Source organism: Bos indicus, chromosome 14 (assembly GCF_029378745.1).
Source record: "Bos indicus isolate NIAB-ARS_2022 breed Sahiwal x Tharparkar chromosome 14, NIAB-ARS_B.indTharparkar_mat_pri_1.0, whole genome shotgun sequence".
Taxonomy (NCBI): Eukaryota; Metazoa; Chordata; class Mammalia; order Artiodactyla; family Bovidae; genus Bos; species Bos indicus.
Window position 1 is genome coordinate 42344120 of NC_091773.1, and position 18453 is coordinate 42362572.

At 36.9% G+C, this 18453-nt stretch overlaps 1 protein-coding gene across 2 annotated transcripts in view; it reads left to right on the forward strand.

The window, feature by feature from the left end:
• The window catches only part of ZC2HC1A (zinc finger C2HC-type containing 1A), a 209084-nt gene that overhangs the window by 127661 nt on the left and 62970 nt on the right, over nt 1-18453 (forward strand). The window lies entirely within an intron of this gene.

Below are 18453 nucleotides of genomic sequence, written 5' to 3' on the forward strand. Positions count from 1 at the left end.
TTAGATAAAGATAAGTTTATAAGATAAACAAAAGTTTATCTTTTTTTTTTTTCTAGACCTGAATTATTTAGATATTTTCTGTCTTGTTCGGTTTCTGATATTCTGCAGAAACCCTGCTTAAATGAAGGTGGGTGATGTAAAGAAATAACAGTGATAATAATATTATGGCTATCATTTACCTAGCATTTGTTCTGTACTAGTATTGTGCTAATCCTTTTATATATGTCATCTCAGGCAAAATTTCCTCTGTGGTAGATAATTTTGTGGGAACTAAGACTTCCTTAAGTATATGCCCGAATTCACTCCCCTGGTTAGTAACAAATGTGGAACACAAACCTACTGTAAATCAGCTCTAGAGTCCACACTTGGGATCCTTGGGTTAGAAGTCCTGTGAACAATGCAGAAATTGATGCCAGGACAGAAACAGAGTCACATGTAGTGTGGGTATGGCTTTGCTCCAGTGTGGGGACCTCAGGACAAATTTCTGGAATTTGTGAGTTCTCAGTTGAGACCCAAGCAGGTCAATTAACTTGACGATGTGAGCATTTCAGATTCTTTGATAGTGTGAACAAAGAAAAAAGGAAAAGAAAGCAGAGAGAAAAAGAAAAAAAAAATGAAACAGAGGGTGAAGCAGTGTTGCTTAAGGCTGAAACCTGGATTTCTATTCCTCTTTTAGCCTCATTTCTCACATCCAGTTCATAGGCAAGTCCTGTCAGCAATACCTCTAAAATAAATCCCAAATCTATTCTGTGAATTGCCTAAGGTTAACCATTAAAACCCTGCTGTCTAGGGACCTTCCAGTTTCTACTCTTGCCCACAACCTCTTCATTCTCTTCATAGCAGCAGGATATTGATTTACATTTGCCATTTTCCGTGACCACTCCCTGACCACTTCCCGCTGTACATGGGGCTTTCATGGCCCTGAGTGATCTGGGCTTCTGCTGCCCTCCCTGGCTCTCTGGTACCCATGACTTTTTTCCTCCCTGTGTCCAGCCAAGCTGACTTCCACTTAGATGAGCATCTAGGACTTCCCTGGTGGTCCATTGGTTAAGACTCCTCCCTTCCAATACAGGGGTCGTGGGTTCGATCCCTGGTCTGGGAACCGAGATTCCATATATCATGTGAAAAGAAAAAGAAAGTGTCTAGCACACAGCCATGCAGAAAGTGAAAGAATGAGAGAGGACAATTGAGTGAGAGGCATGAATGAGAACATGTGTGGAAGAGACAGTTTGTGAAGACAGGAGGAAAATAGGAGGAAAGGGGAAGAGAACAAGGGAAACGAACAAGAACAGGACACAGAATGTGGTGGGGGTTGGGGGGATGTCAAGTATTTCCATCTGACTGGAACTTAGGGTGGAGGTGGGGAGTGGAGAAACAGGAGGCTGGAGTGAAAAGTAAAAATGAATTTTGTAATTAAACATGACAATGTTGGTTATTGATTTATTTAAAATCCCTGACAGCAGAATTGAGGTATGTAACTGCATATAGCCTGTAGTTTTTATTTTTTTAACTTTTCAGGGACAGATAAAAGAGCATCCATCAATAACTTGCTCAGCAGGAAATCCGTCTTCCTTTTTCATGCAATCACTGTAAAACTTGGTTGAACAAGAGCTTGTGCATAAGTGAACTTTTGGGAAGCATGAGGGAAAATTATTCAGAGCTCCAAGAGGAGATGTAAATTCCTCACCAGACTCTGACCCTAAATGTGAAGAATCTCTGAAAAAAATATTCATAAATCATTGGGCATTTTTTTTATTATATGCAAATGGGCACTTTCTAACTTCAAGTTATTATTTTTCTGTCTATGGCAGAATTAATACCATTTGGAAAAAAATTCCAAAATGTATTCTTAAATTTGTAGTTGATATTTTGATAAAATGAACATTATTTTTTATTAGACAGATAGATAAGGATAAAAGAAATGTCATGAATTTTTATATGCTAATGTTATGTGATTAGAAAAGCTGGGTGGTTACCATCAAGTTCACTTATAGACCCAATGGTGCAGAAAAGCCAATATGGAAACAAAATAGTATATAAAGTTTATGAGTTATAACCAATAAATATTAAGAAAGAAGACAACATTCTCAGAATGATTAATACAATGTACTTGAAAAAATGGAAATAAAACCATATGAATGTCAGCTTAAAGAGAGAATCATTTGATGTTAATGAATGTCTTTTTAAATGTTCCACAATCTTCAATCTAAATAGTTCATTATTGGTAATCTGAAAATCTTTTCTTGATAATTATCTGAACTACTTTTACCCAACATAATATGACCATTTTTTATAGTCTGAGATCTGAATGCTAGCTATCATTCTATCAGTATTTTCTGAAGTTCCTGTAGCTTAATTTTCCAGGCGTAATATTCAACATATTTCAAACACACACACACACACACACAAAACAGATTTATGGGCATGTGTTCGTGTAGAACACATGGGACCTGTGCTTAGAAGGACTATAGATTTGGTTTAATGCTCTGCAGTCACTGTCTTGAAATTCTTAATTATTTTTGGACAAAGGAACTCTCATTTTCACTTTGCATTGGGCCCCACAAATTCTGTAACTGGTCATGCATACTCACACATATTAAGCTACACACTGTGGACAGCAACACAGGTCATCAAGGTGATTTCAGCTTAGTGGAGAAAACAGATGTTAAATGTAGAATTTAACATTAATTTAAAATGTAGAATTTAACATTAATTTAAAAGTATTATGAAAAGGAAAATTTGAGATGTGTTTCAAACTAGAGTTTTAAGGAAGTCTAGGCCTGTTTTAAAAATTAGTGAAACTAGGATCCAAAATAGATTAGTTTACCTGGTGGCTCATATGGTAAAGAATCTGCCTGCAATCCAGGAGACCTGGGTTCAATCCCTGAGTCAGGAAGATCCCCTGGAGAAGGGAATGGCTACCCACTCCAGTCTTCTTGCCTGGAGAATTCCATGGACAGAGGGAGGAGCCTGGTGGGCTATAGTCCATGGGCTCTCAAAGAGTTGGACACGACTGAATGACAAATAACAACACACCCATTCAATGGAAAAATAGCTGTAAGTGAATAAACTTTAATTCTAAAGCAGATCTGTTTGATTTTCAAGCCTGAGCTTGACAATGAATTTTCAGTTATATCAAATGACTATTTAGAATTTATTTACATGGTCATGTATTTTCTTGTTGCTCCTGCTGCTGCTGCTAAGTCACTTCAGTCGTGTCCGACTCTGTGCAACCCCATAGACGGCAGCCCACCAGGCTCCCCCATCCCTGGGATTCTCCAGGCAAGAACACTGGAGTGGGTTGCCATTTCCTTCTCCAATGCATGCATGCATGCTCAGTTGCTTCAGTTGAGTCCGAGTCTATGTGACCCTATGGACAGCAGCCCACCAGGCTCCTGTATCCACAGGATTCTCTACGCAAGAATACTGGAGTGGGTTGCCATTTCCTTCTCCAGTTGCTCCTGAATAAACCACAAATTTACCATAATGCTAAATTTAATTTGCTAACATTTTACTTTTAATTTTTCAATTATATTCATTGTTTGTGCATGTTTGATCTTCATATCATATTCAACTGAGCTGGGGCTATTTTTGTCTAATTTTCTTAGCTTGATAAAAGTATTTGGGAATTCTGTTGTTTTCTATAAACTGTAATTTTTAAGCAATATATGACTGATTTGAGCTCAATAATGAAACCTATTTTATTTTGTGGGATGCAACCTAGGGATAAGATGAGACTACCAGTTTCAAGCATTGCAAGAATGAAAATGAAAAGGATTCTTCTGAAGGCTTGATCAAAATGGCCACTTCAAAATGTCAGGAACTGCTGGAAATATGCATATCAGCATGTGAATGATTGCTTGAACCATGAAAATGAATGAAATCATCCAACATGCAATTTCAAAGAAAGGAAAGAGTCAGTCAGTGCCAGGAGGAAACTTGAGATGTGGGAATTAAGGGTAGGTGGAGAACTGGGTGCCAAAGAGCAAACTGATAAACAATAGAGCATGAAGTAAGAGAGATGTTGGCTTAGCATTCCAGGAATCAGAGAGAGAGAATTTCAAAACAGATTAATTATCAGTATTTCCAAATGTCACAAAGAGATGATGAGGATTGAAAAGCATGTCCACTGAACTGGACAGAGTAGAAGAGAAGTCTGTGGTCCTCATGACAACAGTTTGAGAAGAGCAGTGTAGTGAGACATAATATTCTGGTTTGTGGGATGTAAGGGAAGAAGCAAATAAAGTGAGAGGAGACAATTTTTTAGGATGTCTGGCGAAGATAAAAGGAATCTGATAATGGCTTGAAAGGCATGTAAAGCATAATGGAAGTGCTAGTTTTCATATATGAGAGGTACTACAACATATTTATATATTAATGGTTAAAATTAGGTTTTTCTGAAGAAGTAGAAAAGGATGGAACCAAGAAACCCAAGATATCAGAGTAATTTTTTTCTTACACTCACTCCTCTTTCATCTCATTCCTTAAATTCTAAACAATTAGAATCTACTATAATCCACTATGCCTAATTTTATGTTCCTTATTGAAATGTTCCCTATGATACTTACTTGTCTACTTCTGGACTGAGTACTGGCTAGTCTGTGGAATCTAGAAAAATGGTACAGATGAACCTATTTCCAAGGCAGAAACAGAGATGCAGATATAGAGAACAGATCCATGGATGCGGTGGGTAGAGGAGGAGGGGAGGGTGAAATGAATTGGGAGACTAGGATTGACGTATAGACACTACCATGTGTAAGATAGATAGCTCGTGGGACCTTCTGTAAAGGACAGGAAGCTCAGTTCAGTGCTCTGTGGTGACCTAGATGGGTGAGATGGGGGTGGGGTGGGAGAGAGGTTCAAAAGAGAGAGGATATATGTATACTATAGCTGGTTCACTTCATTGTACAGAAGAAACTAACACAAGATTGTAAAGCAATTATATTCCGATAAAAAAAAATGCTGCCAAATTACCTTTCAGAAGGAGCAGCTGTAGCATATGTAGTTTGCATTAACCAATCCGTTTGTACACTAATCGATGTGTTGTTGGCAATCAGAGGTTCAGTTAATTCCGTTTACTGATATGGTATATTGAATTAGCTGTACCTATACAATGCGAAAAGCACTGAAAGAGAACGGCCATAGAAATCTACTTGATAGAACAGATTTGCCATAAGGTTTATTGATTTCCCTTGACAGTTTGCCTGTGTGCGCTAAGTCACGTGTCTGACTCTTTGCGACCCTATGGATTCTATCCTGCCAGGTTGCTCTATTCATGGGATTCTCCAGGCAACAATACTGGAGTGTGTTGTTATGCCCTCCTCCAGGGGATCATCCCAACCCAGGGATTGAACCCGAGTCTCTTACATCTTCTGCATTAACGGGCAGGTGTTTTACCACTAGGGCCACCTGGGAAGCCCCTTTAACAGCTTAATATTTGATAAATATTTAGCAGGAGAAAGAAAAGAAGGAATTGTATAAAGTCAAATATAGGACAAATTTGAAACAAGTATTTCTTAAGGCCCTCAAAAGACCTGGAGAAAACTAAAATCATAAGATGGTGGATCAAGATTAATACAAAGCAACTATAGCAATAACACCAGCAAAGTATGAATTTAACCTACTCCCTATCTCCTAACACTTTTCTAGATTCAACTTCCCAAAATTTCCTTGAAAATCTACTCTTTTTTTCCTTCTGATAGTGATCTTTGTGGCTACTGAAAATCCTCAGTTTTGTTTTGTTTTGATTGTTTTTGGATTTTGCTTTAAAGTCACTGATTTAAATCTGGGTGTTACTGGAGAATGCCTGCAAACACTGCTAGTTTCGGAGGTTGATTCTTAAATGAACAGTGTATTAGTACAAGTAAATACAATATCCATTTTTTCGTCCTATTTTTTTATTAGGTCTCATTGTAGGCCAGCCACATAAAGCATGCCCTACAAAGTGAAAATATATCTACTGAAAACTTAAAAAAATGACTTGAAATAACTTAATACATTAAGAACATGTTTGTATTTGGTAAACAGTCCTAATTTCATAAAGCTTACTTTAGAATAAAAAAGTTATAAAATGGGTTAGTTTGGAATTAGAATATAAGGAGTCTTAGTTTTCTAATCTGAATAAAAGTTTAGAAAGCTCAGAGAATGAAAATGACAGAATATCACTTTGAAAGGAGGGAAATAGCAAGAAATAGAATGTATCACGTTTCACTGGTAATAAAAATAATGTATTACTTAAGACAAATCAAATGAAAAGTGTTGGTCAAAAAAAAGTCTAAGAGGAAGACATGGTTAGAAAACCCGTTAAACATTAGAGAGAATCAGTAACATAGTCAAACAAACAAGGAAATCAAAGCCAATAGCTACCATTTCATAGGCTATATTACTCAAAGAATACATAATACTTCACTGCATTGTTCGAAAGTATCATTATATCTTCCTAGAAATAGTGAAGGTCAGCACATAAATGTATTGAAATCTCTCTCAACCCTAAATAACCCCATTTAAAAAAATTCAACACACAATTATCAAGTAATATGCCATACACTATTCTTGATGCTTGGAATATATCAGTGCACAAAACAGACAAAAATAGTTTCTGTTGAGCTTACATTCTAGTGGAGGAGATAAACAATAAAAAAGTAAAAATTATATTAAATGTTAGAAATTTATTAAGGTCTATGTAAAAAGTGTAGGATCAAGATAGAGACTTTGTGTATGTGGAGGGGAGTGTGAGTCGGGAAGGGTGCTATGATTCTCAATGGGCTTCAGTGCGAACCTGACATTAGAACAAAAAATGAAAGGTGAGTGAGTCACATGGATGGCTGTAAGAAGAATCCTCTGGAGAGAGGAAGGCGAACACAAAGTCCTGTGGCAGGGAGAACACCTGGAGATTTCAAGCTGACTGCTTCTAGTTATTCTCCTTTCTCCTTCCTTTTTTATGTACCTGACTCTTTGTGAAGAGCTTACACTCCTGGTCATTTTCTACTACTGCAACCTGATTTCTGGCTACCACATCCAGTTCACATCAGTGAACTGGTTGGCTAGTCCTTGTTGGTGGTGTTACTTCTTAAATTGCCTTTTAAAAATTTATAAAAACAGAGCATGCAAAGTATAAACATTTTTAAATTATTTATTTTTAATTGAAGGATAAACGCTTTACAGTGTTGCCTAGGTTTCTTATGTACCACAGTGGCAATCAGTCATTACTATATATAAATACATATATTTATGTATTTCCATCTTCTATGTCTGCATCTTTACTCCTTCCCTAAAAATAGGTTCATCAGTACCATTTTTCTAAATTCCATATTTATGTGTTAATAAATGATATTTTTCTCTTTCTTACTTCACTGTATATAACTGGTTCTAGGTTCATCCACCTCAGTTCAGACTGATCCATACTTGTTCCTTTTTATGGCTGAGTAATATTTCATTGTATATATGTATGTACCACAACTTTTTTTATCTATTCATCTGTCAATGGACATCTAGGCTGCTTCCATGTCCCGGCTATTGTGAATAGTGCTGCAGTGAACACTGGGGCACACGTTACACGTGTCTTTTTGAATTGTGGTTTTCTCAGGATATATGCCCAGTAGTGGGATTGCTGGTTCATATGATAGATTTATTCCCAGCTTTTTAAGGAATCTTCATACTGTTCTCTATAGTGAAAGAAACTGAAAGTTGCCTGTTCTCTACAGTGGGTGTATCAATTTACATTCCCACCAACAGGGCAAGAGGATTCCCTTTCCTCCACATCCTAAATGGAGATAAGAAACATTTTAGAAAATCAAAACTCCATCTAACCGTCACATTTGTGTCAATCCTGCTGTTTATATATATTTTTAACCAGAATGAGGTCATACATATTGTTCTACAGCATGCTTTGTCTTCAGTCATCTGTTTCTACTTTTATATTTCAGTAATTTTAATCTAATACCTAGATATTCAAATTTCTAAAACTGACCCCAAAACATTCATTACATTGGAGTTCTTGTTTCTTTCAGTAGATTATATTAGAAACCACAATTTGAGCACTAGAAGTGCTTATTATTTCTAGGCCTCTTTGGTGGTCATAGCTGAAAAATTTATAAGTTGGTGTTCTCTTTCTAATGAAATTTTAATAGTTCAGTTTTTTAAACTTAATTTTTAAATTTAGAATGTTATCACTTTTCTCTTCCACTGAAGAAATTAACTTAATGGCTAATTTTTAAACAATATACATGAAGTATATAGTTGCAAAATATTGAATCTAATATTACATTAAGTAACATAAATTCTTTTTTTTTTTTTTAATCTTTTCTCCCAAATCATCCCACCCTCTCCCTCTGCCACACAGTCCAAAAGACTGTTCTATACGTCAGTGTCTCTTTTGCCGTCTCATATACAGGGTTATTGTTACCATCTTTCCAAATTCCATATATATGCGTTAGTATACTGTATTGGTGTTTTTCTTTCTGGCTTACTTCACTCTGTATAATAGGCTCCAGTTTCATCCACCTCATTAGAACTGATTCAAATGTATTCTTTTTAATGGCTGAGTAATACTCCATTGTGTATATGTACCACAGCTTTCTTATCCATTCATCTGCTGATGGACATCTAGGTGGCTTCCATGTCCTGGCTATTATAAACAGTGCTGCGATGAACATTGGGGTACACGTGTCTCTTTCCCTTCTGGTTTCCTCAGTGTGTATGCCCAGCAGTGGGATTGCTGGATCATAAGGCAGTTCTATTTCCAGTTTTTTAAGGAATCTCCACACTGTTCTCCATAGTGGCTGTACTAGTTTGCATTCCCACCAACAGTGTAAGAGGGTTCCCTTTTCTCCACACCCTCTCCAGCATTTATTGCTTGTAGACTTTTGGATCGCAGCCATTCTGACTGGCGTGAAATGGTACCTCATAGTGGTTTTGATTTGCATTTCTCTGATAATGAGTGATGTTGAGCATCTTTTCATGTGTTTGTTAGCCATCTGCAAGTCTTCTTTGGAGAAATGTCTATTTAGTTCTTTGGCCCATTTTTTGATTGGGTCATTTATTTTTCTGGAGTTGAGCTGTAGGAGTTGCTTGTATATTTTTGAGATTAGTTGTTTGTCAGTTGCTTCATTTGCTATTATTTTCTCCCACTCTGAAGGCTGTCTTTTCACCTTGCTAATAGTTTCCTTTGATGTGCAGAAGCTTTTAAGGTTAATTAGGTCCCATTTGTTTATTTTTGCTTTTATTTCCAGTATTCTGGGAGGTGGGTCATAGAGGATCCTGCTGTGATGAATGTCGGAGAGTGTTTTGCCTACGTTCTCCTCTAGGAGTTTTATAGTTTCTGGTCTTATGTTTAGATCTTTAATCCATTTTGAGTTTATTTTTGTGTATGGTGTTAGAAAGTGCTCTAGTTTCATTCTTTTACAAGTGGTTGACCAGTTTTCCCAGCACCACTTGTTAAAGAGATTGTTTTTAATCCATTGTATATTCTTGCCTCCTTTGTCAAAGATAAGGTGTCCATATGTGTGTGGATTTATCTCTGGGCTTTCTATTTTGTTCCATTGATCTATATTTCTGTCTTTGTGCCAGTACCATAACTGTCTTGATGACTGTGGCTTTGTAGTAGAGCCTGAAGTCAGGTAGGTTGATTCCTCCAGTTCCATTCTTCTTTCTCAAGATAGCTTTGGCTATTCGAGGTTTTTTGTATTTCCATACAAATTGTGAAATTATTTGTTCTAGCTCTGTGAAGAATACTGTTGGTAGCTTGATAGGGATTGCATTGAGTCTATAAATTGCTTTGGGTAGTATACTCATTTTCACTATATTGATTCTTCCAATCCATGAACATGGTATATTTCTCCATCTATTAGTGTCCTCCTTGATTTCTTTCACCAGTGTTTTATAGTTTTCTATATATAGGTCTTTAGTTTCTTTAGGTAGATATATTCCTAAGTATTTTATTCTTTCTGTTGCAATGGTGAATGGAATTGTTTCCTTAATTTCTCTGTTTTCTCATTATTAGTGTATAGGAATACAAGGATTTCTGTGTGTTGATTTTATATCCTGCAACTTTACTATAATCATTGATTAGTTCTAGTAATTTTCTGGTGGAGTCTTTGAGGTTTTCTATGTAGAGGATCATGTCATCTGCAAACAGTGAGAGTTTTACTTCTTCTTTTCCAATTTGGATTCCTTTTATTTCTTTTTCTGCTCTGATTCCTGTGGCCAAAACTTCCAAAACTATGTTGAATAGTAATGGTGAAAGTGGGCACCCTTGTCTTGTTCCTGACTTTAGAGGAAATGCTTTCAATTTTTCACCATTGAGGATAATGTTTGCTGTGGGTTTGCCATATATAGCTTTTATTATGTTGAGGTATGTTCCTTCTATTCCTGCTTTCTGGAGAGTTTTTATCATAAATGGATGTTGAATTTTGTCAAAGGCTTTCTCTGCATCTATTGAGATAATCATATGGTTTTTATTTTTCAGTTTGTTAATGTGGTGTATTACATTGATTGATTTGCGGATATTGAAAGATCCTTGCATCCCTGGGATAAAGCCCACTTGGTCATGGTGTATGATCTTTTTAATGTGTTGTTGGATTCTGATTGCTAGAATTTTGTTAAGGATTTTTGCATCTATGTTCATCAGTGATATTGGCCTGTAGTTTTCTTTTTTTGTGGGATCTTTGTCAGATTTTGGTATTAGGGTGATGGTGGCCTCATAGAATGAGTTTGGAAGTTTACCTTCCTCTGCAATTTTCTGGAAGAGTTTGAGCAGGATAGGTGTTAGCTCTTCTCTAAATTTTTGGTAGAATTCAGCTGTGAAGCCGTCTGGACCTGGGCTTTGTTTGCTGGAAGATTTTTGATTACAGTTTCAATTTCCATGCTTGTGATGGGTCTGTTAAGATTTTCTATTTCTTCCTGGTCCAGTTTTGGGAAGTTGTACTTTTCTAAGAATTTGTCCATTTCTTCCACATTGTCCATTTTATTGGCATATAGTTGTTGATAGTAGTCTCTTATGATCCTTTGTATTTCTGTGTTGTCTGTTGTGATCTCTCCATTTTCATTTCTAATTTTATTGATTTGATTTTTCTCCCTTTGTTTCTTGATGAGTCTGGCTAATGATTTGTCAATTTTATTTATCCTTTCAAAGAACCAGCTTTTGGCTTTGTCAATTTTTGCTATGGTCTCTTTTGTTTCTTTTGCATTTATTTCTGCCCTAATTTTTAAGATTTCTTTCCTTCTACTAACCCTGAGGTTCTTCATTTCTTCCTTTTCTAGTTGCTTTAGGTGTAGAGCTAGGTTACTTATTTGACTTTTTTCTTGTTTCTTGAGGTATGCCTGTATTGCTATGAACTTTCCCCTTAGGACTGCTTTTACAGTGTCCCACAGGTTTTGGGTTGTTGTGTTTTCATTTTCATTCATTTCTATGCAAATTTTGTTTTCTTTTTTGATTTCTTCTGTGATTTGTTGGTTATTCAGCAGCGTGTTGTTCAGCCTCCATATGTTGGAATTTTTAACAGTTTTTCTCCTGTAATTGAGATCTAATCTTACTGCATTGTGGTCAGAAAAGATGCTTGGAATGATTTCAATTTTTTTGAATTTACCAAGGCTAGATTTATGACCCAGGATGTGATCTATCCTGGAGAAGGTTCCATGTGCACTTGAGAAAAAGGTGAAATTCATTGTTTTGGGATGAAATGTCCTATAGATATGAATTAGGTCTAACTGGTCTCTTGTATCATTTAAAGTTTGTGTTTCCTTGTTAATTTTCTGTTTAGTTGATCTATCCATAGGTGTGAGTGGGGTATTAAAGTCTCCCACTATTATTGTGTTATTGTTAATTACTCCTTTCATACTTGTTAGCATTTGTCTTACATATTGCGGTGCTCCTGTGTTGGGTGCATATATATTTATAATTGTTATATCTTCTTCTTGGATTGATCCTTTGATCATTATGTAGTGACCATCTTTGCCTCTTTTCACAGCCTTTGTTTTAAAGTCTATTTTATCTGATATGAGTATTGCTACTCCTGCTTTCTTTTGGTCCCTATTTGCATGGAAAATCTTTTTCCAGCCCTTCACTTTCAGTCTGTATGTGTCCCCTGTTTTGAGGTGGGTCTCTTGTAGACAGCATATGTAGGGGTCTTGTTTTTGTATCCATTCAGCCAGTCTTTGTCTTTCGGTTGGGGCATTCAACCCATTTACGTTTAAGGTAATTACTGATAAGTATGATCCTGTTGCCATTTACTTTATTGTTTTGGGTTCGAATTTATACACCGTTTTTGTGTTTCCTGTCTAGAGAATATCCTTTAGTATTTGTTGGAGAGCTGGTTTGGTGGTGCTGAATTCTCTCAGTTTTTGCTTGTCTGTAAAGCTTTTGATTTCTCCTTCATATTTGAATGAGATCCTTGCTGGGTACAATAATCTGGGCTGTAGGTTATTTTCTTTCATCACTTTAAGTATGTCTTGCCATTCCCTCCTGGCTTGAAGAGTTTCTATTGAAAGATCAGCTGTTATCCTTATGGGAATTCCCTTGTGTGTTATTTGTTGTTTTTCCCTTGCTGTTTTTAATATTTGTTCTTTGTGTTTGATCTTTGTTAATTTGATTAATATGTGTCTTGGGGTGTTTCCCCTTGGGTTTATCCTGTTTGGGACTCTCTGGGTTTCTTGGACTTGAGTGATTATTTCCTTCCCCATTTTAGGGAAGTTTTCAACTATTATCTCCTCAAGTATTTTCTCATGGTCTTTCTTTTTGTCTTCTTCTTCTGGGACCCCTATGATTCGAATGTTTTAGCGTTTAATATTGTCCTGGAGGTCTCTGAGATTGTCCCCATTTCTTTTAATTCGTTTTTCTTTTTTCCTCTCTGATTCATATATTTCTACCATTCTATCTTCTAATTCACTAATCCTATCTTCTGCCTCTGTTATTCTACTATTTGTTGCCTCCAGAGTGTTTTTTATTTCATTTATTGCATTATTCATTATATATTGACTCTTTTTTATTTCTTCTAGGTCCTTGTTAAACCTTTCTTGCATCTTCTCAATCCTTGTCTCCAGGCTATTTATCTGTGCTTCCATTTTGATTTCAAGATTTTGGATCAATTTCACTATCATTATTCGGAATCTTTATCAGGTAGATTCCCTATCTCTTCCTCTTTTGTTTGGTTTGGTGGCATTTATCCTGTTTGTTTATCTGCTGGGTATTCCTCTGTCTCTTCATCTTGTTTAAATTGCTGAGTTTGGGGTGTCCTTTCTGTGTTCTGTTTATTGTGGTGTTTCCTTGCTGTGTGTGGGTTTGTACAGGTGGCTTGTCTAGATTTCCTGGTTAGGGAAGCTTGTGTTGGTGTTCTGGTGGGTGGAGCTCTATTTCTTCTCTCTGGAGTGCAATGAAGTGTCCAGTAATGAGTTATGAGATGGGCAGCCTGTATCTTGGAGCTCAGGGCTGTGTTCCTGTGTTGCTGGAGAATTTGCTTGGTATGTCTTGCCCTGGAACTTGTTGGTCCTTGTGTGGTGCTTGGTTTCAGTGTAGGTATGGAGGCGTTTGATGAGCTCCTGTCAATTAATGTTCCCTGGAGTCAGGAGTTCCCTGGAGTCAGGGTTTGGACTTAAGCCTCCTGCTTCCAGTTATCAGTCTTATTTTTACAGTAGTTTCAAAACTTCTCCTTCTATATAGCACCATTGATAAAACATCTGTGGTGAGCAGTTTTCTATATCAGCTTAGTTAGGCTGCGGCAGCCAGTTATGCATCCAAACGTGACTGGGCACCTAAGTACCATAAATTCTAAGGGAATTTTAGACCATATTCAAGCTCTTTCTGTTCCTTGAATGCATTTCTCTAAAAATATATGTAACATCAAAATGCTGTATTCCAAAGTCATTTAAATCAATCTGTTTTATGTTTATTTTAATCAGTTTAGCTTATGATAGTTTCAGTTGTTTTCAAGGGTATTCTAAAATTTACTGCTTTAGAAAGTGTAGTACAGAGTGACAAATTCTTTTTCCTCTTCTACCCCTTGTCTTCTTCACCCAGTGGGTAAATATTTCCCCCATGTCAGAAATACAGTTTTTTTTTTTTTTTTTTTTGGTTTTCAATAGATGCATTATATGTAAATGATTCATAATTCTGTCAACAAAACCTCTGCTGCTGGCTACTTCGTTTGGACAGAGTCATAAAAAAGCACTTCTGGTACTTTTTACCTCTTAGTTTACTTGACATCTCAGAAGCACTGGGCCCTTAATTACTCTTTCTTGGGTTTTTATCCCCTCCAATGTTTCCACTAACATCATTCTCCTAATTCTCATCTTATAGACCTACAATCTTCCCTTCTCATCCTTTGTATTCACTTCCTCTGCTTGTCTGTTGACACATTTCTTTTCTTCAGGGCTTTGTTCTTGGCCCCTCTCTTCTCATTTCCCGAGTCACCTCCTCCGCTTGGATGGTGTTAACCACTGTTTTATGCTCATTGCTCACCTTACATCTCCAGCCTAGTCCTGCGTGCATGTGTGCTAAGTTGCTTCAGTCATGTCCAATTCTTTGTGCCCCTATGGGACTATAGCCTGCCAGGCTCCATCTGTCCTTGGAATTCTCCTGGCAAGAATACTGGAGTGGGTTGCCATGTCCTCCTCCAGGGGATCTTCCCAACCCAGAGACTGCATCTGTGTCTCTCACATCTCCTGCACTTGCAGGTGGGTTCTATATGGCTTTATAATCCAACCCTGTTATCCAATAGGCTATGGTGCACCTCTGAATTTCTCAAAGATAGCTCAAACTCAACATATACAAACACATACTGATTTTCTAGTTCATTCCTCCCACCCTATATCCGTCTAGAATATATACTTTAATTGTACTTTTTATCCTCCGTGTTGGAGGAAATGTAGGATTGATAAAAATTAATTGCTAAATCCTATTCGATGCTATGTGCTTGCTTGTAACTGTCCTCTTTCATCCTTTCCTGCTACTTTTATTTAGGCTCTTTTCCCATGTCCCCTCAATTATAAAACTCCTTGAAAGATGTTTTTTGACAAAACTGCTTCAGTCAATCCATGCTTAAAGGTTTTCAGTGGTTCCTGTTTCCTTAGAGAAGTGTTCACAGATACAGTGCACAGAACTCAAGCTCCTTCATGATTTAGTGCCACCCTCTTGCCATCCAATCACTTTGATGCCCCACCTGGCATCTTGAACCCTCAAATCATTCAGACTTCCAGGCTCCCCAACCTCTGCACAAACTGTCCTTCCGCCTAAAGTGCTTCCCTACTTCACTCTTCAAGTTAAGCTCAGGTTTTATTTCCAGTGGGATGTTCTACTTAGTATCACTTGTGTGGTCTAGGTCCTTATTTTATCAGATGTTCATCAGCTATACTGTACTTGTTTCAATAATTTTATCCCTACCATGTAAGATCCTTGAAGGCAAAGCCTTCTCTTTTCTTACAGTGTCTTTTGTGTCCAGCACAGTGACTGTTTTACATTAGGTGTTTGATTTAAGCTTGTTGAATGAATGCATGACTGATTCTACTGGTGCTTGTGTTACACTCTAGACTTACAATTTCCTGAAGACAGATATCTATCTTGTTTGTGATTCAGTTCTCAGTGTTAGCACCGTCCCTGACCATCACACTCAGTAAACATATAGTCAATATCATCTTAGACCTAGATGCATATATCATTGTTGTTCAGTCACTGACTCGTGTCTGACTCTTAGTGATCCCATGAACTGCAGCACGCCAGGCTCCCCTATCCTTCACTACCTCCTAGAGTTTGCTCAGACTCCTGTCCATTGGGTCGATGATGCCATCCAACCATCATGCTAGATGTTTACTCAACGGGGCTTCCTTGGTGGCTCAGTGATAAAGAACCCACCTGCCAATGCAAGAAATGCAGATTCAACCCCTGGGTCAGGAAGATCCCCTGGAGAAGGAAATGGCAGCCCACTCCAGTATTCTTGCCTGGGAAATCACATGGACAGAGGAGCCTGGCAGGCTACAGTCCATGGGATCTCAAAAGAGTTGGACACGATTTAGTGACTGAACAACAGTTTACTTATCTGCCGATGATTAGGGTTTAGATTAATTAGAATATCTTGCTCTTCAGAATTCTAGATACCGACAGACTTCACCTTTTAGACACATTCAACTTAGTCATATATTCGAACAATAAATTCACTGTTATGATTTCATCATACATACCTGATATCATCTATGTTATCTAGCATATTTGGCATATTAAAAATACAGTGCAAGGAAGAATTCTTACCCTAAGGAGTTTAATGTACTCACACTTCGAATAATCTTGATAGAACAGCATTATAAATATAAAATGTTTCTTATTAAAAAATGGCCTCCAGATGGGTTTAATGCCTTGTGTATTGTGTGTTATTGTGTGTGTTCTATAACTGAGAAATAGATATAAGGATATAGCAAAATGGAGGGAAGGAGAATTGAGATACATGTTAAATAGTTTCTTACATCAAATATTTATTTAAAGCATTTCATTTACATATATTATTAAATTGAAAATAAAATTATTCCAGAATCACTCATTTTTATTTGTGATGTTTGGTTTATGGGAATTATTTGATTATAGCAATGATTATGATGACTAAAGGTGGTTTCTAGGCAGCATTGTAAATAGAATTTAGTTTGCATGTGTCTTGGCAGATGACAGGTGATATTGCAAAAACTAAGTCCATGAAATATGATTTATAAACTAGTGTAGGTATTGGTTTTCATGTTGATTTTAAAGTGTATTTGCATTTTGGAATTGTGAATTGGAAAAAGATATTCTATCTGAATTGGATGGGCAATAATTTGATAACATTTAATAGTAAATTCATTGATGAAAGCATACTTTTAATTAATTTGGTGTAACCTCCTACATTTTCCAATATTTATTAAATACTTTCAAAGTATGACATGCCACCTAAATTTCATTATGTTTCAAAAATGATATGATATTATTCAGGTATGATAAAGTGATCATAAGAAGAAACTGTGTTCTAAAATCAAGTTATGTTGAAATACTAACATATTGAACAATAAGGGTGTCTGTATAATACTATGTACCTTGATTACTAATATAAGATATTATGAACATTTAACACTGGAAGTTTTACTTTGATTTTTTTCCCCTTCAAAGTGGCAACCTTATGAATTTTTTCACCTATTTTAGTTTATTCATGCAGTCATTCTTCAAGATGTATTTGGGAAAGCCTTTTAGTGTCTATTGCAGCGCCTCTAGTATATTCTTTAAAAAATATTTCTGTTGTGATTATGGGTTTTGTTTTTGAAAACAGTGAAAAGATAAATCATATAAGGAATTAAGGAATTATGGAATTCTTAAAAATGCAATTATTAATTTTGGCCAGATCACAAGTTTACATGGCTACAGAGACCAGGTAGGTAATGTGCAGACAGCCTGCTGGGGAGGGTGATGATTCATTGCAGAGCTCAGGCCTTGTCCAGACGGGGCCAGAATGCAGAATCAGCATTGCCTGGTTTTCTAGTCTTGTGGCCAAGGCTTAAAATTTGCATATTAGCTGGACCCTCCCAGTTTTTAAGTGTTGGCTCAGTTCTTCTTGAGCTTTCCTGTAGCTCAGATGGTAAAGAATCTACCTGCGATGCAAAAGACCCAGATTTGATCCCTGGGTCAGGAAGGTCCCCTAGAAAAGGGAATGGAAACCCACTCCAGTATTCTTGCCTGGAGAATTCCATGGACAGAGGAGCCTGGTGGGCTACAGTCCACGGGGTCACAAAGAGTCGGACACAACTGAGTGACTAACACTACTACTACTACTACTATGACTCAGTTCTTTTGAAAACTTGACTTGCAATTTTGGTATATCCTATGTAAGCTGATCTTACAGTTTTCATAAATTCAGCCTTCTTCAGGCCAACTGTTTACCTCTCTTATTAATCAATAATACTATGGCAAAGAGTGAGAGCAGAGAAGAAATATGCAAAGGCCTTTTATCAATGAGGCTTTCCCCCTTATAAAATAGCAATTTCCCCTACCTTGTCCCCATATATTTTTCTCCATGTCATTTATCAACATTTGACAGATTGCATATTTACTCGTTTGTTCATTGTCTTTTTCTCTCCACTGTAACATAAGCTTCATAAAGATTTTATTTATTTTTTGGTTCACTGACATAAACTTAGTTCCTAGAACATTTCTGGAAAATAGTAGGTTCTTAATATATATTCAATGAATACTCCACAGATAATTGTAAATAACTAAAGAATTAGGGATATTTAACCAGTCCATTCTGAAGGAGATCAGCCCTGGGATTTCTTTGGAGGGAATGATGCTGAAGCTGAAACTCCAGTACTTTGGCCACCTCATGAGAAGACTTGCCTCATTGGAAAAGACTCTGATGTTGGGAGGGATTGGGGGCAGGAGGAGAAGGGGATGACAGAGGATGAGATGGCTAGATGGCATCACTGACTCGATGGACCTGAGTGTGAGTGAACTCC